Raw genomic sequence first — 24280 nt, forward strand, 5'->3', positions numbered from 1 at the left:
ATCTACCCATTCTAGTACTCAAAACTAGACCATCCTACAATAAGCCAACTATTTACCGTCACCCTCACCTTGAAGCCTCCATCTTTGTTCTGTCCACTCTCTTGCACTGTGCTAATGTTCTTGAATCTTCTTGGCCTTCGCGTTTCTTGTTAATATATTTTTCACCTGCATCATGGTATTCTTGAAAAGTTAATTTTGGAGGCATCTGGGTGGCTCAGTTGGTTAAGTGTCCGAGTTTAGCTCAGGTCATGATCTCATGGTTCCTGAGTTCAAGCCCCATATCAGGCTCCGTGCTGGCCCAGAGCCTGGAGCCTACTTCAGTTTCAGATTCTGTCTCCCTCTCTCTCTGTCCCTTGTCTGCTTGCTCTCTCTCTCTCTCTCTCTCTCAGAAATAAATAAACATTAAAATAAATGTTGATGGATTTTGACATTCATACTTTTATTTTTAACATTTTAAAATTAAGTTTGTTATTTTTTTTGAACAATACATTAACGGTAAAAAGGTTACCTTCTGTGGCTTTCCTCTTTCAAATCAGATCCCATCTTCCAAATGCTACAGTAAATGATTACTACTGTTTTCAATTCGTTCAGAGGTTCTTGTTTGCATTTATATAAGCAAATATGAATCTATATTCCTTTTCCCCTTTTAATGATTGTACACCACAACACTTCTGCACTTTGCCTTGGTTTTGTTGTTGTTGTTGTTGTTTTGTTTTGTATTGTTTTTTACTTAATAAGAGCTCACCTGATTAGGTCAGTCCCACTCAAGATGATCTCACCTTTGATTAACTCAGGGTCAACAGATAAGGGACCTTAATAACACCTGCAGAATCCCTTTCAGAGCAGACTTATAACTTACACAATCAAAGGAGTGACAGTCCATCACTTCTACCATATTTATTGGTTAAGAAGCAAGTTACAGGTCTAGCCTACACTCAAGGGGTTGGGATTACAAGGGCATGGGTCATTAGGGATCTTCTTAGAATCTTGACTACCACAATTATATTCCCTGAAGTGAAATTCCATGAAGTGAATTTTAGGGCCAATTACAATTTTGAAAGAAATTGACAAAAGGCCCTACCCAAAGAACCATACTTTCCAAAAACAGTACATTCATATTTTCTTGTGGACTTCACTAGTATTATATATTAATGCATTTGGAATGGTATCGGTCTGAGTTGGGGGGTTCTCAGTATACTTTTAAACTGTCTTTCTCTTACTATAAATGAGATTCAGTAACTTTTCATATGTTTACTGTTTATATGTTATTTTCATTAATATTCCTTTGTTTCTTCTTCCATTTTCCCCCATTGGGTTATTAGCCTTTATCTTCTTTAAGAATATTTTTAAATATTAGAAGGATTAAATCTTTGTTTGTGATAGAAGTTGTAAACATTTCTTATAACTTTACAAGTTTGCTGTTTTTTTTTTCCTACTGTGGCAATCATTTATTTTGCAATGATGTAAAACTTTGTTGTTGTTTTTTTATTTATTTTGAGAGAGAGAGAAAGCACAAGCAGGAGATGGGCAGGGAGAGAGGGAGAGGAAGAATCCCAAGCAGGCTCCAGGCTGTCAGCACAGAGCCTGACATGGGGCTCAAATTCACAAACCATGAGGGGCGCCTGGGTGGCTCAGTCGGTTGAGCATCCAACTTCGGCTCAGGTCATGATCTCACGGTTCATGAGTTCAAGCCCCACATCGGACTCTGTGCTAGTATCTCAGAGCCTGAAGCCTGCTTTGGATTCTATGTCTCCTTCTCTCTCTGCCCCTCCTCCACTCATGCTCTGTCTCTCTCTATCAAAAAATGAATAAACGTTAAATTTTTTTTAAATAAAAAAAATTCACAAACCATGAGATCATGACATGAGCCAAAACCAAAACCAAGAATCAGACACTTAACCGACTGAGCCCCCAAGATGCCCCTCAATGATGCAAAAGTTTTATTTTATATTAGAATCACAATGTATGTATATAAAGCATATGATATACATATGATATATATATATATGTATATATATATATGTATATTATATATATATGTATATATATATATAATTGCAGCCTGAATAATAGTTGATGTTGAAAAAAAGAATTGACAGCCTTTTCTTATAGTGATTTATGGTTGTATGATTTTCATTTACATATTCCATGTATTGGGAATTTCTTTATATATTATGTTAAATATAGATCTATGTTCTTCAATAAGCTATAAATAATTTGTATTTTTCCATTTCAATGAATTCTTTGTAGAAGACTGCATTTTCAAAAGATAGCTGCTTGGTTTTCTCAAGATGAAACCTGCAATATGTCTTTCATCTGGCTTTCTTTCTCAGGAAATGTATCTTTGGATCCTTGGGTCATTGTGCAAGCAACCTAGGAATGCTGTCACTGCCATGGTAGAGAAACCATGTGGAGAAATTACATAGAAAGATAGAGATGTCTATGGAGCACCAGCTCCTTCAACATCCAGCTTTCAGCCCAGGTACTAGATATATGAGTGAAGAAGCTTTTGGGATGACTCCAGAACTGGGCAGAGTCTGAACTCCATAGTTAAGATGCTCCCAAATGCCTAATCCATAGAAGCCATGAGAGTTATAAATAGCTGTTGTTTTAAGCCACTAAATTTTGGGATGATTTGCTACACAACAATAGCAATCAGATTTTTCTTGTGGCTTACAGGACTTAAAAAAAAATAATTCTCCCAGTTCTGTTACCAGAAATATTCCAAATTTTAAACGTCTATGTATCTAACTACACTGGATAATAGCAACAAAGTTAAATAATAATGCTAATAACAAGCGTCTTTCTTTTGTTCCTGCCTCTAGCCAAAATGTTTTTAGGGTTTCTGTATTAAGCAAAATGATGTCTTTGAAGCAAAAGAAGTTCAAATGTTACCAAAGTATCTCTACATTCCTAGTTTTTAAATGAATTCTCCATCCTACAAATATGTCACTGAACTTCTGGTACTTTTCACTTTGAATGTTCAGAACATATACTCTGCTGACTAAATCCAGCTGCAGGGACCACATTGAGATTTTCCTAATTGTGACTTATAGCCTTTGGCTGTACTAAATGCTATAGGAAACTGAATTATTTATATGTATTTTTATTATACACTATTTCCTATTCATTGTTACCACATGTAGAAAAGAAATGTTTATCCCTATTATGTGCTCACATCTTCAAAGTGTTCCTTTAAGAGAGATGTTGAATCCTACAGTCAACTGTGACCCTCAAAGAGTACTGTCTGATATTTACACGTAATGCATAACTGCAGAGGAAACAATTTCTTCTTTTCTCCTTTCCCTGGAGTTAATATGTAATTTTGAGAAGCACGCTATTTGTTTAGAGTATTAAATGAGTGGCATATTGAGAATATTTAAAATGCATGAGTATTCTATTTACATCAAATGTGGGAATAGTGTTTTTATATTTCAGGAAATTTTCTATGCCAGGATACAGGAAAAAAAGATTATTTATGAAATTCAGCATTACATATCCTGGTATTACTTTGGGGAATCATCTATTTTATTCCAGATTTCAGCAATTTATAGAGATGACAAAGAAGATAAAGGAAAGCTTTAGATGCAAATAGCTACATGTGTTTAATGAGGACATTAGCCCCACTGTGAGATACCAGGAGGATTTCACACAATCTGCCTTCAGGTAAGACTATTAAAATCCTGTATAGTCAATAATTTCTACAGTATTTTTTTCTTAAAATGTTTACGGAATCAAGGTTTCCTAGTTCTTTAGGAATAGATACCAATTATTCAGTTTTTGCTTACAGCCATTTTAACAAGTCTGAAATATGTCACTTGCATTGAAGAATAAAATTTTTCACCTAATTAACCATCAATGAATATCAACTCTCTCTACAATAACCCCATATTATTTCATTTATTTAATGATGGCCATCATCTCCCTTTCTCTCCTTCTGTAAATACAACTCTTCTCATTTCTCATGTAGGCTTCCTTTGCTTTCATTAAGTAATTTAGTAATGTTCAATAAAAATGCCTAGTTTGTACCAGGAACTATTTAACTGTTGGAAATATGGTGGTAATTTGGAAAGACAAGTATTGTAAGACTACTACTCTTACAATAAATATCTGTGGAGTAAATGAAGGCATGAATGAATGATCACTTGTTATTATTTTTGCTGTTTTATTGAAATCATATTTGTACCCTCTGGTGTTTAATAAACATAAATTTGTTTAATGAGGATATGACAGAATAGTATCCAAACAAATACTTAGTAAGCAAAACCAGTGTATAAATTTAATATCAGTTTTATTCTGAAAATTAAATGGGAAAAGAATATCTGGAGTTTTCTTGATGAGAGAGAGACAAAAGAAGAAACATAACACTCAGTCTTGGATGGATGTATAGCTGAGGAGAATAGGGAAATGGGAGAAAACAGAAAGGACCAAAAGAAAGTGAGAATTGACAGTGGGATACAGAAAATTTTTTCAAAGAGATAGAAAAACAAAACTGTGTGGCACCATTGAAGCTAAATGAGCAGTGTATTTAAAGCACTGAGTCTTGGTCCATGGAGACAGATACAGAAAGCAAGTCCAGGAGAAGGAAGCTGGAAAAAGTATGTCCTTTTTCGACAGCTTCATGTATGTAAGATTTGTCTTCCTCAAAATTTGTAAGTACCTGTCCCAAGAGTAGAGACTGCATTTTAGTTTTATTTGAACCATTCACAACCTCTGACATATAGATATTGTCAGATCAGATTTGCTTGAAAACATGTTGACTTATCTCCACCATTAGTCACATTACTTCATGGTCTTCTATATTCCCAGACTTTTCTTATTTCATAAATGTATCTCTTCTGTTTCTGAGATAACCTTATGTGGTGAATATCCTGTTTAACTTTTCCATTCCTTGTTTTCTTTATTTTTCTACCTTGAAAACCCCAATCCTCATGAAGGTGAGTAGTCAGAGAGGGTTGCTGCCATTAGCTGAAGCTGGATCTACATAAAACACTTAACATAAGGAGCTAATAAGTGTAATTAGAGTCCCTGCCATATACAGAATAGATTAAAAATGTTTTTTTCAGCAGTTTGAGGCTGACTGTATTTGCTAATATATCAGATTTTGACTACCAAGACAGTTTACTTTGATGACCTTGCATTTAAATATCAGCCTAAATTAACCCAGAATTATCTGAGCAGCACATGTCTCCTCTATTGCCATGTAAGTTAGTCTTACATCCATTCCTCCATTCCCACACATAGAACCCTCTTGGAATTTACTGTGAAGTCATTCTTTTGGTTATATTATTCTAACCTTATACACCTCAATTATATTATTTCATCTCTGCCTTATTCCTGAGAATCTTGTTCTTATTTCATCTGGTCACCTAACCAGACCACTTTGTTTTCTTTGCCTGTGTTTCTGTATTGGTACTTTGCATGGTATCTCTAAGTTCTCTAGAACTAGAAACCAAAAGATTGTGGAAAATGATACAAACCCTGTCTGGATCCTGCTTTCCTTACTTCCCTGTAGAACAAGAGCCTCAAGATGACAAAGGAAGGACAGTAAAACCTGTCCTTCTAACAGCATTTGTACAGACTCATACTGGACAAAGGTCAGGAACCTCTTGGGTCCAGGCAATTACAGATCCCTTGCTCATTGGGGAGGGGCAGGATCACTGAGAAGGTCCCACTCCAAAGATTCAGGAAAATGGCACTTGATTAAAGCTGAGAATGAATAATAACAGAGATGAATGCTGTCCATACCTGCCTAGTAAGAGTCCGGCAACATGTAACAGCAGTCTACTCCTGGGGATGGTAGGAAAGCATGGAAAGAGAGCATCTCTGAGCTCCAGGTACAAAGAGAAATCATAAAGTTGAGGATGGAGCACACACTGAAGAAAACTCTCAACCTACTGGTTGGTCCCACACTAAACAGAATATAATACTAGAGGACTTTGAAATCTATAGTATGCTTCAGGTAACAATAGGGACAACAAAACCCAAACTCATCAAACGCAATTTCAGTTGACTACACCTTACCCCCACAATAAAAGCCTAGCCAAAAAGAAATGTGCCCATTTTCTGGCATGAATATTATTTATCTCAGTCTCCACTGCTTTACTCCTGTGGCTTTCAACTAAGACTTTCCTGAAGCATAAGGAAAGAAGCAGAACAAAATATTGAAAGAGAAAAATTAATTCCCAAAACCAGACTGAGATACAGCTTAGATGTTGTATCTGGAAAGAGAATATAAGATAATTACAATTAATATGTTAAAGGTTCTATTAGAAAAGGTAGACATCATCCATGAACAAATAGAGAATTCCAGCAGAGATATGGAGGAGAGAGAGAGAGAGAGAGAGAGAGAGAACAGGTCCAAGTAAGTATTTTAAAAGATGATGACTTAGAATTTTCTATTTTAACACAAGAAAACAAATCAAAAATCCAAAAAGCTGAAGTTAATAAGTAAATGAACAGCAGAAAAAAAAAATCACCAGGGTATATCAGATTCAAATTGCTGAAATAATAAAGAGAAAATCTGGAAGACAGCCAGCAAATAAAATATATTACATATAAAGGAACAAAGAATATCAACATTCTCATGGGATCTTATGCAAGCCAAAGAAATGGTGTTATACCTTTAAAGTACTAAAAGAAGAAAATCTGTTATCCTGGAATTCTATATCCGGTGAAAATATCTTCCAAAAAATAAAAAATAAGATTTTTTTCAGACAAACAAAACTGATGGAATTTTTGACAGTATGTTCATACTATAGTAATAAAGGATTTTTTAAATGAAAGGAATAATATCAGACAGAAACTTGGAACTAAATACATAGACACATACTTTTATAGACACACACACCCATAAAAATGAAGAACAGTAGAAATTTTTTGGTTCATAAACTCAGGAATGTCCCTGGCAAAATCTGAAACTGTCCCCCACACAGAGGGCAAGGAGAGACTGAAGAAAGAGTCAAGGCAGTCCAGACTGGGAGGTGGCAGGTTAAATAAACAAGGGAACTTAGAGATGAGGCTTATCTTGGGCAGCCACAAGATGTGTAAATCTCTAACCCTGACAACCCAGAATCTTACAAGTTTATATAGAGCCCTTAATGGGGTCAGTCATATACACCATCCAGTGGCCTCAACAGCACATTGCTCTCATAAGGATATGCCCTTGAAAATGGCTCTGGCAGAAGGTACATTTCAAGGACAGAGGAGAGGGTAAGGAGCCTGGATGCAGCTCGAGGGTCAGCTGACACTCATGTCCCCTCGGTGACCTCCTCCAACAAAACTGCCCGAATAGAGGTTACTATGAAATTCAATTCTCTTTGTATTTTCAATGGCTGAAAAAATGTAATTCTAAATAAAAAAATAATAGCAACATATATATTTATGGAATATGTAAAAGTAAAAAGTATGACAATGAGGAGGAATTGGTAGTTTACTTTTGTGAGATCCTCACATTACAGTTGAAGTTGTGAAATGATATTTTAAGGTAGACTATAGCTAATTAAATGTGTATAAACTAAGCCCTAGACAAACAACCAGCACATGACCACATGACCGTTAGAAAAAATATCTCACACTGACCTCTCCCTGCTGCTATGAAAGGAGATCAACCCTCATTGAAGGGGAGTGTGTCTGAAGTTTTACATGATCACTATAACCAAGCTGAATATTGACCTGTAACCCAACCTAGGAAAACAAGGAGGCTCGAACACCAAGTGTAAGATTTAAGGACGTCTAAGTCAATAGGAAGAATTCCTCCTTTTCCTATATACACAACAAGGTAAACCCTGAAAACTGACATTGCTACAAAGGATACTTTAGAGGTTCCGCATGACATGAAGCATGGAAGATATTTTAATAAGTGCTGAACATCTATGATGCTCTCTGATTGGGAAACAGGGAGTGAGAGCATCCTCCCTGGGCTGCCTTGGAAAGAAGAAATCTTAATGTAACTGGCTCGCTTCCCCAGAAAAGGCACCATGCCATGTTATGACGCAAACAGTAACAGCTAGTAAAGTTGTTCCCAGGCTTGGCTTATAGTCATATTTAAATCCATGTAACTTGGGGTCAGTTGTAAGTAAGAGCTCACAAAAGACCATAAATAACCACCTACATCAGGGCTAAATCCGTGACTTCAGGGACACAGGAGTGAATTACTAACTCCAAACAGACCATGCTTAATACATTTGTATACAGGAAGATTAACTCAAAAGCCTCTTTACCCTGAAAATCAATTCTTCCCTTCTTAATACCTGGCTCATGTGGAGACAGTGGGGGTTAGAGACATGGATGCCCAATGGCACCAACAAAGAGATACACTTGCATCTTCAGAACTGTCATCACATCAGAGCCATATTTCCCATCTACACCGTGTTCATGCCAGCCGCTAAAGATTTATGTTTATATAGTAAACCACCAAGATAAATATTTGTAAAGAGCTAAGAGATTTTGGTTTCTTTTAACACTGTTCTTTCTCAGAACAACTTTCACTTCCATACTCCCTGCCTTTTTATATCCACCCTTCATCCTCTCTGATTTGTAGTGCATTCTCCAAATCTATACAACACTAACAGAACTTCAGACTGAACCCTTGGAATTCTTCCTGATGTAAAATGCGGTTTCTATATTGGAGCCCTAGATAAGGCAGCACAAAACTCCTGTTCATTTTTCCCCTGCTCCCATGCTCTGGATTGCTAGGAGGAGGAGGGCAGTGATCAGGGAGAGTCCACAACAAAGCAATGCAGTGGGAAAAAGATACCTTTTGGGGTCACCCTGCAATGTTAAACTCAAGTTAATCCCATTTATAATACTTAGCTTTAGTTTAGAACTATATGTATTCATGTGCATGTGTGTATATTATATATATATATAATATATATAATGTGTATATAATATATATAATGTGTATATATAATATGCACACTTTACATATGCTTTAAACTTCTACTTCTGGTATTTTGTTATATATAACAGTGGGTCTAGGAAGCAAAAAGCCTAAGTAAAAATACTAGTCTCAGTATTTTTTTTTAATGTTTATTTTTGAGAGAGACAGAGACAGAATGCGAGTGGGTTAGGGGCAGAGAGGGAGACACAGAATCCGAAGCAGGCTCCAGGCTCTGAGCTGTCAGCACAGAGCCCGTCATGGGCTTGAACCCACAAGCTGTGAGGTCGTGACCTGAGCCGAAGTCGGATGCTCAACCGACTGAGCCACCAGGCGCCCCCCCACCCCCGTTTTTTTAAATGTTTATTTCTAGTCTCAGTATTTTTATTGCGATTTTGGGGTAATTCACTCCAATTTTGTTCTGATTATCCATACCTCAATTATATGGATTATGTGGAAACAGGGGGTGTTAGAGACCTGGATGCCCGATAGCACCAACAAAGAGATATGCTTGCATTTCATGTGGGTGCCCAATTTCCACCTGAGTGGCTCAGTCCGTTAAGCGGCCGACTTCAGCTCAGGTCATGATCTCACAGTTTGTGAGTTCGAGCCCTGCATCAGGCTCTGTGCTGACAGCTCAGAGCCTGAAGGCTGCTTTGGATTCTATGTCTCCCTCTTGCTCTCTGCCCCTCCCTTGCTCGCTCGTTCTCTTTCTCTCTCTCTCCCCCTCTCAAAAATAATAAAATAAACATTAAAAAAAATTTAAAAAAAAAGAATAGTTTCTGGTGTGTTGTAAACACAAGTTTAATTAGTTTCCCTCTTTTGATTGATTCCTATTAAATTAATAAGTATATAAAACCCTCATATACTGACTCCTAAACACATTATAAGTCAAGGTTATTATCACATTCTTTAGCTTCCTGTGTTCTTACACTGTCCCTTCTTCACCTTCATATAGAAAGCCATATTACTTGGGCTGATTTTGAACAGTATATACTACCCAATAAAAATGTGTAAATATTTTTTAAGCACACTTGAAATCTCATCTATGTTAAATAGGTTCAGGTTCTGGTCTGCCTTCCACTTGTTACTCGGTCAATGCAGCCTCTGTACCCACACAGGAGGAGGTGTACAAATGGCCTCTGTGTTTACTAACCACAAATCTGCTGACATGAGAAGGTAATTTGAGAATAATGAACATTCCTTCAAGGTATACTCTGAATCTACTGTAAATTCTTCCCTTTAAGTTTACTCATCTATCAAATAGAACAGGAGGTTTTCACCTTATCTTGTGGAAATTGCTGCCAAGTGGATATATTGATTTAGCTGGCCATTTAATGGGCTGAATGTCTATTATATTTTACCACATTGGTAAATGGGGTTTATTTAATCCCATTCTCAGTTTAAAAGGTTTCAGCATTGATAAAATCTGCAAAGACAGATGTGCAATAAATTGTGCTCTTTTAATGGAATTACTACAGAGAATAAAATGCCAAAGAAAGATGCTCACCCGAAAGCGTAAATCGCCTAAGGATTTCTCTACTTCAAATATATTTTGGAGGAAGTGCTGTTGACAAGTTGAATTATTTAATCCTTGTAAATACAGCTTCTCTTTCAAAAAATTATTTCCTTCATGTCAAAGTCATTTACTCACAAGCAAAGAAAAGAGAAAGAATGGAAATTATACCATCTATTGGATTGATTTATACAGCAAATTGGAATAATGTAAGCAAGATCAAATTTAATTTTATATTAATGACCCACAGCACCTTTCTCTGTGGTAAGCAAGCTCTGCACCTTAACTTCAATATACATATTGACCATTTGCCTCAAATCCCCCCTCCTGCTTGCTTCACAATTGATTACCAGTTTACTGTATGTGTTGTTCCAATGCTAAATGTCTGTTTTAAATCTAAGTGTTTCATTTGTATATTTCTGCAAGACTCTCAGGGATATTAAATTCTTTTCTTCATTTGGCCTCCACAGAGATTTTACCCAAAATGAAAAGTACTAAATATACATGAATAATGTTTGTATCTCCAAAAGACTAATCCATGCTATAGTGATTTTAGAAAAAAATATAAAAGTCTAGAAGATGGAGCGCCTGGATGTCTCAGTTGGTTAAGCGTCCGACTTCGGCTCAGGTCATGATCTCGCAGTTTGTGGGTTCGAGCCCCGCGTCGGGCTCTGTGCTGACAGCTCAGAGCCTGGAGCCTGCTTCAGATTCTGTGTCTCTCCATCTCTCATCCATTCTCTGCTCATGCTCTATGTCTCTCTGTCTCCCAATAATAAATTTTAAAAAACGTTAAAAAAATAAAAAAAAAAAGTCTAGAAGAAAACATTGAAGGAATAAAGAAAATACAGAAATCAATCAAAACTGGCCGTTGTTTTTGTTCACTTAAAAAATTCCCATGAGGTGAGGCTCCTGGGTGGCTCAGTCGGTCAATCGACCAACTTTTGATTTTGGTTCAGGTCATGATTTCATGGTTTGTGAGTTCAGGCCCCACATCGGACTCCATGCTGACCATGTGGGGCCTGCTTAGGATTCTCTCTCTACTCTTGCTCTGCCTCTCTCTCTGTCTCTCTCAAAAATAAATAAACATTTTTAAAAGTTTTTTCATGAGGTGGTGCTATGTATGCAATTTATCGTTTGCTTTGACTCAGCATGATATTATAAGTATTTTATTAAAACTATCATTATAAAAATATCACTTTACATGGCTGCATAGTAGTCTGTTTCATGGATGCATGATCATATTTTTGAATATCTACTTAAATTTTTTTCTTCCATTGTTATTGAGATATAATTGACATACAATAATGTATAAGTTTAAGGGTATAACATAATAACTTGGATTATTTGTTTTTATTCTGTTGAGTTATAGGAGTTCTTTGTATATTTTAGATATTAATGCCTTATCAAATATATGATCTGCAAATATTTTCTCCTTAGGCTGACTTTTTGTTGATGGTTTCCTTTGCTGTGTAGAAGCTTTTTAGTTCGACATAGTCCAACTTGTTTATTTTTTATTTTGTTGCTTGAACTTTAGGTTTCATATCCAAAAATCATTGCCAAGACCCATGTCATGGATATCCACTTTTATTTCTGAATTTCTGCTCTCATAAGTAATGCCAGAAGAGATCATCTAAATTTAATATTTTCCCTTAAGATATTATTGGATCAGCATGTGTACATTTTTTTAATTTTATTTTTATTTATTTTTTCAATATATGAAATTTATTGTCAAATTTGTTTCCATACAGCACCCAGTGCTCATCCCAACAGGTGCCCTCGTCAATGCCCATCACCCACTTTCCCCTCCCTCCCACCCCCCATCAACCCTCAGTTTGCTCTCAGTTTTTAAGAGTCTCTTATCCTTTGGCTCTCTCCCACTCTAACTTCTTTTTTTTCCTTCCCCTCCCCCATGGGTTTCCGTAAAGTTTCTCAGGATCCACACAAGAGTGAAAACATATGGTATCTGTCTTTCTCTGTATGGCTTATTTCACTTAGCATAACACTCTCCAGTTCCATCCACGTTGCTACAAAAGGCCATATTTCATTCTTTCTCATTGCCACGTAGTACTCCATTGTGTATATAAACCACAATTTCTTTATCCATTCATCAGTTGATGGACATTTAGGCTCTTTCCATAATTTGGCTTTGTTGAGAGTGCCACATGTGTACATTTTTAAGCTCTAGATACATATTACCAAATGGTTTCCAAAAAATATATAAAGTGCAGAAAATTTATCTGGAATTCTAAAACCTAAACTACCTTGAAACTTAGAAGTCTTTTCACAACTCATTAAGTGACAAAATTTGACTTGAACTCATCTAGTGTCAAAAACTAACCTGAGCCAATATGATGTGAGGTGCCAATGCCTTCCATCCAAAAGTATTAAGAACACACCTGCAGTTGAACAAGTTGGGTTTAATTACTCAGTGTAGAACATACACCATAAGGAGCCCAAGAGGATCAGTAAGGGTGTTTTGTAAAGAACCAGTTACTGGTCTTGGGTTTGTTTGGGTGACACTGGAGACTCTAGGAAAGTGGCATTAACTCTAGAGAGGATGCTGTTAGAGGCAAGAGCAAATTTTTGGGTATCTCATCAATCATATCTATACAAAGGAAGGTTACAGTGAAATAAAGCTTTGCCAATACACAAGTGGTGAAAAAGTAGCAGTCACTCATTTTAGCCAAGAGAGTAAATGTTTGGTACATTTTTGTTTGTTTGTGCTTAGACAAAATTATGCAGTGGCCATGTTTTATCTCACTTTATCATAAAATCAGACAAATATCATCTAAGATTGGATTCTGTGGGATTGCTTATGTAGGATAGTAGGAGAATAGCATGATCTAGCTGTGAGTACAAGACAACTTCTAGATGTGAAACCTTTTGTTTTACTTTCTCAGAGGCTTATTATATACTTTATTGTTCTGTTTTATAAAATAGCCATAGATTTGCTGCAGAAATAAGAAAAATTTGTCTTATGGATGCCAAAAATTGTCTTGATTTTCACATATCTGGAAAAAAATGAATATCAATATGCATTTGTCCCCAGGCTTTTAAGAGAAGAGTATTTGGAACTATACCATTTTATAATTGTATATACAAATGAAGTGGATGGGCCATTTCATTGCATACTAGTCAGACTAACTTCACTTTTAGAGAGTTTATTTTATTGCATAAGTGGTGTGATGGGCACACTTCCTAACTGGGTGCCCAGCATGTGAAGCTCTAATATTGGAATCAAGTATGATAAAAGTTACAGTCCACAGGCACTGTGGCTCCTACATCCCCACTGTTCATGAGTTCTACCTATGGTCACTCTGTGGTTGTCTACCCCTCCCATGGTCTTTTCACGCAGCTCTTGTCTAAGTTCCGCAGTGACTATCTTAGGAGGAACTAGATGGATAGAGAAAAAGAGGTGCCAGGAGGGGAAGGGGTACTGACCAGGAGACAGGAATTTAACTGTCTCAGAAAACAGATATTACCCAAGAGAGGTACAGGTTTTCTCTTTCTGTTTTCTGGCGATGCCCAATGATCTTAAGCCTGTGGCGGAAAGAGAAGGAGAAATGAAACCACTTCTTGTTCATGCCCATGCCTCTAAGCTTACTTTTATCAGACAGTGACAATAATTTGAAGCAGATCAATATTCATAGTGTTTGACATATTAAACAAATATTAAGGGATGCCTGGGTGGCTCAGTCGGTTGAGTGTCTGACTTAGGCTCAGGTCATGATCTCATGGTTCATGAGGTTGAGCCCCTTGTTGGGCTCTGTGCTGATAGCTTGAAGCCTGGAGCCTGCTTCAGATTCTTGTCTCCCTCTCTGTCTGCCCCTCCCTTTCTCTCTCTCTCTCTCTCAGAAATAAACACTTTAAAAATCTTTAAAAATGTTAAAATTGCTCTTTAATAAATGTATATAATTCATTGAAATGAAATCAAGAAAGCATTTTGTTCTCAGGACCATGCATCTACCAGTAGTCCAAAACTGAATGGTACTGAAATATCCTGGACTTATTGTTCAAAATGTATTTTCTCAGCTATTACTCCATTATATTCAGATCCAGGAGGCCTGTGGTAGAGCCTGGGCACCTGCAATGCATGGATTTTGTTGGGAAAAACCCTACAGAAGGTATACTTCACCCTTTGAACCAGAAATGTAAATCAGTTATCAGCTTCTCTCCTAATCATGGATACTGTTAACAAGAAGTCATGGTAAATAAATGGGTGTTTTAGGCAGCTTTGCTGTAATGAAACACTTTGGACATGGAATGTAGAATTATTTTTAATCCCTGATCTTAAAATATGCTTATCTGTGAAAACCTTTTAGAAAAAACTATCCTACTAAGATGGCTTTCATAAAAAACCTTCAGAATGGCAAGTTATAGTTAGATATTGGAAACTGTTGGAACAACACTTAACTTCAACTCTCATGCTGGAGAGGTTTGAACTATAATCTGAACTGTTCAAAAAATGAATTTGATACTACACTCAGGCACCAATATTTTTAGCACAGGACTTTATGATTCCTTCTAGAATGCAATGGCCTGTGTTGATCCAACACAGAATAGGATAGCAGAGAAAACTCCTTCTTGTGTTTCTCAAATGGGGAAATAGAATCAGTAGACTGAGTGTGGGGGTGGAAAAGGTAACAATGAGAAAATGATTTAAGACATTTGCAAGAGGGCATAAAGCAAATCAGGAAATAAAGCAAGTTGTTCATAAGCAAAAGATAAAATTGAGTAGGAACCCATACAAGGTTCATTAGTACAATTGTGAACTCAGAGTGTACCATTAGGACATTTAGGCAACAGATAAATCAGTTATTTCATCTACTCAAATCATTCTTCCTGAGATTAACACTTGTTCCCTATTATTTGTCATTGCTACATAGAAATATCCCAGACTCCTTTTCCTTTATGAAATCAGACATCAGCCAAATATCTTAAAAACTCATACTGGCTTATAATTTTCATTAAGGGTATCAGTGCTCACTAGGGCAATACAATGGCTATTAATGTTATCATTCATTATCATTATAATAACTACTATTCTCTAGAAACTTACTAGCCCAATCTGGGCCAGATTCCTGGGCCAATAACTTACTGACTAAACCCCTAAGTTCACTTTTTAAAAGCTGAAATGAAATGCAAATGCAGTTTAAATAAAGTTATGTGTAGGTGCTAGTGTTTTCTACCAGATGGTTTCCCTAGCACCAGGAAACCTACATGAGCCCTTCTAGGAAGCTGCCCATGGGTTCCCCATAGAGGGGAGAAGAAGTGGAGACAAAGAGAAAAGGGACAAATCCATGAATCAAGTATCTTTTCTGAAAATGATTTTCTATCACGGAGCAGTTTTTCAAACTCTGTAGAACATTCTTCTCCCTTTTGTGCTCAATATGGCTACTAAAGAAACCTTACTTAAGAATAAGCCATGATTTTTTAAAAGTTCATCTCTGATGTAGTATTAGGTACAGGCAGATATTTCAGTCTTCTTAGACTCAGTTGTTAATGAAGCCACATCGGTGTCCACAGAATTAGCAAAATGTTCTGGAATTTTCTATAACAATTCTTATTTTAAACATTATTTTCTTCTTTCCTCACAAAACATTGAAATACCTGGAAATACTACTATGTTTCTATAACTAACAATAAAGAAAATGGTTTTCATTTTTAAGCCCTGATTTTTTGTTTGGAAATCATTATTTTATTTTAGAGTATGTTTCATTTATATAATACCTATCCAGTTTGAAAAGTAAAATGTCAGACAAGGAATGAGGACGAGTATTTTAAGTTCCAGCCCTTGATCCTTGTACTGATTATGACTCTGAACTAGGGCTCTCAAGCTTCTCTGACTAGTTTTCTCCATCTCAGAAACCATTTCTGAGTTTGAGAACCCATGAACACATTGTTTGACTTACCAAAACACTAGCGTTTTCTTTCCCTCCCCAGTGCCATCTTTTTCTCATCTTCCTGTGTCTGTGCTTTCAGAGTGTCTTTTGTCACTTTGAAATAATCACTTTGCAAACACATTCAGGACTAGCAGGATTTGCAAATAATCACTTTGCAAAACACATTCATTTGCCACGTCTATTTCTCTTTGAGCGAAACTCCCCTTTTTCACATAGGACATGCTTCAACAGAAGTGACCATAGCATCAAAGGAAATAAAATGAAAAGGTTAAAGGAAGGATAGAATGAAAGGAAAGAAAATTAAAAAAAAAAAACAAAACAGAAAAGAGGGAATGGGTAGAACGCATGTTTGAATTCTATATTAACAGCAATATTGGAGATCAGTGTCAAAAATTAAATAGCAGTGTTGTAGTCTAGGCACCTGGATAAAAACATCTCACTTATCCAGATTTTTTCATTAATGTATGAAGCTATATAGATTTTCAAATAACTGTAGTTCATACGTTTAAGAACTTTTCAACTACTTGGGATAAAAAGCATTTTTAACTATGTCACATTCATCTCTGATTATAATATACTATCTGTGGATTTTTAAAGTTTAAACAATGATTCTTTCGTAATTTCCTCCAATTCAATATTGTGCAGAGTTAGTTTCTCAGTTTTTCTAGACCTCTTACCAGCAGTTCGATGCATGAATGGTTAGATGTGTGACCATATGGAGGCAGAGCAGAGAAGCAAACAGTATTCTGTTCCAAGTGCCAGAAGATCCAGTTTATCATTCCAGCTCAGCTACCTGCTGCTGGGAGGTCTTGGGTAAGGCACGTAATTTTTTTAGGACTATTTAACTCATCTCTAAAACAAAGGCTGAACCCTCTGCCAACCCACTATTTTGCCTCCACAAAGGAAGAGTAGGAAGTATGATGTAATGTTTTTTTTAATTCAAGAATACAACAGCAGCAGTTTTATTTATATCAATATTATAATTCAAAATGAATCCTCATATTACTAATTTGTCATTGCATGTGGACAGGAAGATTATTTTATCTCCATTCTACAGGCTTAAAGAGATTGATCACTTGCCACTGAGTATACTGAAGTGTGATATGCAGGTTAAAAGTTGTTACATGCAAAAAAAAAAAAAAAGTATCAGTGATCAAATAAGTTTGAGAAATGCTATATAAAGAGAGTTTTAACTTTCTTTCTTGCAAGACCTCTCAGAGGTGTTAATACTGTCACATAGCCCATGGATGTGTAAGATAAGGAGACAGATTTTCTGCAGCATATTCAATTCCACACAGCCTGAGGGACTACTTCTGCAGAGCACTATTGGAGAATCTCTTCTAATATCAGATAGCTAGCAATTTGCTGGAATTGGCTAAAAAAAAATGAAGCCAGGTTTTCTCAAACCAAGAAAAGAGTTGCTTCCCCCAAAATGCAGCAGGGTGTACAGAAATATGACAATTGTATTGAACAAGGCTTTGTTGACACCCCCTTCCTTTGCTAACTACCAAAATTTTAATCTCTCCCTTTCTCTCTAGATCTGCCTGGCTCTCTGTCCTAATCCTCCTCCTTTACCCTTTTCACCTTCTGGCTACCGTATTATACATGTTTCTCACATGGACAACTAAAACGAATCAATGAATGGAAGTAAGTATGTAGGTAATGATCAAAGGACGATTCAAGATGTTTGCAAGAGAGCTCGAAACAAATCAGGAAATTAAGCAAGTTGTCAATAAGCAAAAGAGAAAACTGAGTAAGAACCCAGACAAGTTCCATTAGGATAATCGTGAACTCGGGAGTCTCACCCACCTGTGTGTCGGGTAATAGGTACAGACCTCAGTACCAGCTGTGAACCCTGTAGTAGCCTGTGACCTAGTTCTACATCCCTTCTCAACTATGGTTGAGAGCACTTGGAGAACACTGCCTGGGCAGTCACCCCTGAGTGAGAGAGCCTTTGTGGAAGTTCAGGTCTCCAGAGAAGTTCCAGGACCCTGTTGCAACAAAAAATAGGAGTTTTAATGCATTAGAAAAAGTAAGAGAAACAGTTTGACTTTGCCCACATAACCCCTCCCCCATGTCAATCAAACTTGGCCTAGTGAGACTGTCTCAGCCTGTGATTTTTCCTGCGGGAGAAACAAAGATCCCTGGGCTCAGCTGTGTGGGACACTGCCAAAGAGATTCAGTTTTCTCTTGTGGTCTCCAGAGTATTAAATCGACAGCTCCATGACTGGAAGGACAGCAATATCTAAGAGTCTTAGAGGCCATTAAAGGGGTGTGTTTCCTACTGATGGTGCTTGATATTCCATTGGGAAACCTGCCCAAGAGCTGCTGGGAAAGTCTGACCCACTGATCCCCAACTGCCGTGCAGCACCCCAGCACTCCCCGTGCGTTTCCCACACCCCCCTGCACTCTATGGCTGTTCCCTATGCATGCTTCTGAGGGCTAGGGCCTGAATGAGTTTTGGTAGACATCTGGGGATCACACACGGAAAGCAAGGTTCCATTTTGTTGCAGCACATTTCATTGTAGATACGGAAATAACCAAGGTGCTCATGGACAGATGTATGGTTAAAGAAATGGGTACATATCTATGCGATGGCATGTTATGCTGCCATATAAAATAAGGAGTTCCTGCCTTTTGTTAACAACATGGATAAACCTTAAGGGCATTATGCTTTGTGAAATAAGTCAGACAGAGAATGACAAATACCGTATGATCTCTCTTCTATGTGTCTACAAAAGCCATACTCAAACAGAGAATAGAGTGGTGGTTACAAGGGCCTGGTGATTGGGGAAATGAGGATTTGTTGGTGAAAGGGTACAAATTTCTACTTAGAAGGTGAGTAAGTTTGGGGGATATCATGTACAGCATGGTGATTAGAGTTAAAAATATTTATTGTATACTTGAAAGCTGTTAAGGAGTACGTCTTAAATATTCTTTCCCCAAAAAAGAAACGGCAATTATGTGACATAATGGAGATATTAGCTAATGCTCTGATGGTAGTCATTTTGCAATATATATGTATCAAATCAAACCTTAACTTACACAATGTCATATGTCAATTCTACCTCAACAAAGCTGGAAAAGAGCACAGAATATCATAATTTTAAAGTTGCTTATGATTCCTGATTTTTAATATTTTTTGACTCATTACTTTTAGGCTTCATAATAGTAATAGCACTATCTGTTCAAATGTCTATTTTTCATTGAGCCATTCTCAAATGAATTGTGGCCTAAGAAACTAGAGTTCATCCATTTGTTTAGATTAAGAAATAACCTGTTTGATCTTTCTTTCCCTGAATTAAGGCTTTGGGAGTAACCCTAACTGTCCCTTCTCACATGACAACATTTTCCAAGTGATGGCCATTAACAAATCCCTCTTCAGTATCTTTTGCAGGCTCAATGTCCTAAGGTGTTAGTAAAGCCCTAAGTATGACACTTCCTAGATCTATACTGGCTCCCAGATCTGGATACTTTCATTTGTCAGTGTCACAAATAAAATGCAGAGGTATCAATCAGTGATTGTAACCATATCTGTTGCTCGGAATTGCCTGGAAAGGTTTTGCTTCAGTGAGTTAAGGAGGGGCTCACACAGTGTAATTTTATAAAGGGTTTGAGTACCACTGAGCTAGCCATTAAAATCAACTCTCTCACTATCCCCACACATATCCTCTATCCCCTAGGCTAATCTGTTTGCTATTCCTTGAGCAACATTTCCACATACCCACCATCTGGCTCTTTAAAATGAAAACAGCTTCTTGTTGAAAATACCTTTGTATTTTTCTCCTGAACTCATATGCATTACTAAATTAACCCTTTCTTGAATGTCTGTCTGAAGCCTATATGGTAATCAGATCAGTTCTTTATTTCTTTCATATTTTCTCAGCACTTCGGAAGAATGAGTCAAACATTGTTTATTGTGATGTTCAAGGAAAATTACCTCCTGGCAAGTCATATTTTCCTACACAAGTGTATCATACATATCTTACAGGCAGTAATACCCATGTTACTGCCATTTACTCATTTAATTAGATAACATAATACAGCATATTACTTGAATCAGAGGAGTTCTTTTTACATAGGGGTTTCTCTCAAACATTTCAGTCCTCCCTCAATGGCACCATCCAACACAGATAATTTATCCTTTAAGTTCAGGACTGATATTTATCATTATCCTAAGGATAATTTTGTATCAATATTTTACCAAATGCTAGCGAGACCTGCTCTAGCATTCTCTTCTTTTTCTGACATTGCAACTTTGAATCTGTTTATAATGGTCCTTTTCACTCTCACTACCTTATCCCAGCCTGTTTCACCAGCATGGATTCTAAGGATTGGATCTTAGCAACGCAATGCGTAGAAAAGCCATGCAAACAACATGGCCTGTGCCAGAGGAAAAGGAGGGAGGCAGTAAGAATGAGCACTTTTACTTACCCCAAGATACCTGACTTCAGTCACTTAGCCAACAATCAGGAAACATGAACAAAAAATCAATGTTATGGACATTTGAGTAGTTTTATGTTATTTGGCAAGGGCATAAGGAATAACTGGCACTAGCTTGACCTCAGTCATTTTTCCCTAAGAAGATATTGAGTAAGTATGCACAGACAGAACAGCAGCAGATAGCAAACTAAATACCAATTTTTCTTATTTGGTGGTGACAGCCTTTAAATACTGTTGGTAAAACTGGGTAGACTCAAACCATCAAAAAGGCAGTAGACCCTTGCCTTTTCCCTCAGCCCAAGTCCAGACATTGAGCTCTTATCCCCCTCTGCCTCACTCAAACAACAGGAGCACTAAAAAGTGATGCAGACATGTGTACACATGTGCATACACACACACACACACACACACACACACACACACACACACACACGTGCACACACACAGAAAATGTGATTCAAAACAAAAGAAAGCAAAACAAAAACAACAACAACAGCAAATAGAAGAATATATAAATATCCAGGCTCTCTGTTCAGTTTATGCTCTTGTTTCATAAATTCAAATGGAAACTTTGTTACCTCCCCAACACACAAAATGATTTGTGTAGCCTACATGGGGTCCCCAAGTCTATATGTTGGAATAATTAAATTAGCTTCTCTCTGCTGTGTATAGAGAAAGAAAGGGGAAAGAGAGTGCTTCATGTTCTAAACATCACTGTGTACCCAGTTCTCACTCATCAGTCACACTCTGGCTCACTCTCACTTTCTTCAGTCTATATTTTGTTTTTCCTCAGTAATTCTAATTATTTGATTCTTTACATTACTTATCAGCTAATTCCACATATTTTGGATTATTATCTGTTTCCTCTACCCCTTTCACCAATAGGGTTTTGAATGTTTCTAGAATTTTGTTAGGTAGACACTTCCTACTACTTTTACTACTGTTTGCACAATACTGGGCTCAATAAAATTGGGATATATTTGTGCACCTGACAGAATAGAAGTCATCTGAGTAGAACCAAAATGAAATGAATACAAATCTAGGCTACTGGATTAGCTGAGCAAATTATAGTGATTAATGAGATGATGGCTGCTTCTCTCATAATAAACATACCTGTAGTTTAATTCTATCTGATTTTAGTTCTGTGTTTGTAGAACTAATTATTCCCAAACATCATTAGTTGTATGATATAAAAGAACAAATATTTTTATTTCTTTGTTCCCTATGCCTGCCTTCTCAAAAAACCATGAACTAGAGCTTATTTAATGTTTCTGTTACATTTTTTGTGACAGAATAATTTATTTTGGTGTGAAATATTTTTATATAAAATAAATATTCTTTTGGGAAAGCATTTTGGGTACCAAATTCTCTATAAGAATGACATTGAGAGACTATGACCAATATTTGATCCACTATGTAAGGCACAACTGGTATATAAAGACTGATTTCTGGAGCCGAGTTTTAATGTAGAGTTGATGTTCATGCTGTAATATTCAAGCAATACAGTTTTGTAAATAACACATACACACATACACCCTTCTGTCCAAAGCCAAACTTTATAACTAACGTTGATGTTAGGTCTTATCAGTCATTGAATTCTAAAGTGTAAATTGTAGGGACACCTGGGTGGCTCAATGTGTTGAGTGTCCGACTTCGGCTCAGGTCATGATCTCATGGTTCGTGGGTTCAAGCCCCACATTGGGCTCTGTGCTGACAGCTCAGAGCCTGGAGCCTGCTTCAGATTCTGTGTCTCCCTCTTTCTCTGCCTCTCCCCTGTTTGCGCTTTGTCTCTCTCTCAAAAATAAATAAACAAGTGTAAATTGTCATCTGGAGAATATTATGTCCATCCTATTCAGAGAGCAATAAAGATAAGACAATCAATGTTAAAAAGAAGTCAATATAATTTAAGAAAAGCTTGAGAAACACCCAAATGTGTACTACTTGGCATCTGGTTAAGTACATTTCTGACACATTCACAGAATATGAATGCTAAATAGACAAAGCCAAATTTTATATTTTAAATTGTATAAAGTTATATATATTAAAACCTGTATCTTTATATCTGTATCTATCTACATATGTATATTTATCTTTATATTTATCTCTCTCTCTATATATACATATACATATATATATCTTTACATACATTTATTTATAGAAGATATAATAATATTTTATGTGGAAATTTATTATATAACTTTATAATACATGTGTGGAAGATGTCTGATTTTTATTACATGAGTTTTTTCTGCTTTGATGTTCTTAGTATGTACATATGCTAATATTTCAATAGAAAATGGAATATCATGTGTTTTATGAATTTTTCATTTTTTTCTTTTCTTTCACAGTTTTGTTGAGGTATAATGGGCTGATAAAGTTACAATATGCTTATAGTGTACAACATGATGTTTTGATATACATATTATGAAATATTTACCTCAATCAAGTTAATTCACGCATGAATCACCTCATATAGTTACCTTTCTGTAACTCATGAGATGAGAGCACACTTATGATCTACTCTCTTAGCAAATCTTAAGTATACAACACGTAATTATTAAATGTACATTAGATCCCCAGAACTTATTCATCTTCTCATTGAAAATTTATACCATTTGACAAGTTTTCCCCCATTTATCTCACCTTCTAGCCTGTGGCAACCACAATTCTACTCTGTTTCTGTGAGTTTTGTTTGTCTGTTTGTTTTTAGATCCCACATATAAATGATAGCATATAGTGTTTGTCTTTCTCCTTCTGGCTTATTTCTTTTAGTGTAATGTCCTTCAGTTTCCTCCATGTTGTCACAAATAATGTTTGCCTCTTTTTTGTGGCTGAACAATATTCCATTATATATATATATATATATATATATATATATATATATATATATATCTCCCAATTTTCCTTATCCATTTATGTGCCCATAGGCACTTGTGCCCATAGGCACTTGTTTCAATTTTTTAAAGTTTATTCATTTCAAGAGAGACAGAACAAGTGGGGGAGGGGCAGAGAGAGAAGGAGAGAGAAAATCCCAAGTGGGGTTTTGAATGAGGGGCTTGAACCCACAAACTGTGAGATGACCTAAGCGGAAACCAGGAGTCAGAGGCTTAACCGACTGAGCCACCCAAGTGCCCCCGCCATGGGCACTTGTTTCAATATCTTGGCTATTATGGTTAATGCTGCAAAGAACATGGAAGTACTGATATATCTTTCAGATGATGAGATAATTGTGTTTCTTTTGGATATATACCCAGAAGTGGGATTTTGGATCATATGGTAGTTCTATTCTTAATTTTCTGAGGAAAATTCATACTGTTGCCCATAAGGGCTGTGCCAGTTTACATTGGTGGCAGCATTGTGCAGGGATTCTCTGCTCTCTACATTCTTACCAGCATTTATTTCTTGCTTTTTGATAATAGACATTTTAACAAGTATGAGGCAATATGTCATTGTGGTTTTGATTTGCATTTTTCTGATGACGAGTGATATTAAACATCTTTTCCTATACTTGCTGGCCACTTGTATGTCTTCTTTGGA

Source organism: Leopardus geoffroyi, chromosome A3 (genome assembly GCF_018350155.1).
Source record: "Leopardus geoffroyi isolate Oge1 chromosome A3, O.geoffroyi_Oge1_pat1.0, whole genome shotgun sequence".
Lineage (NCBI taxonomy): Eukaryota > Metazoa > Chordata > Mammalia > Carnivora > Felidae > Leopardus > Leopardus geoffroyi.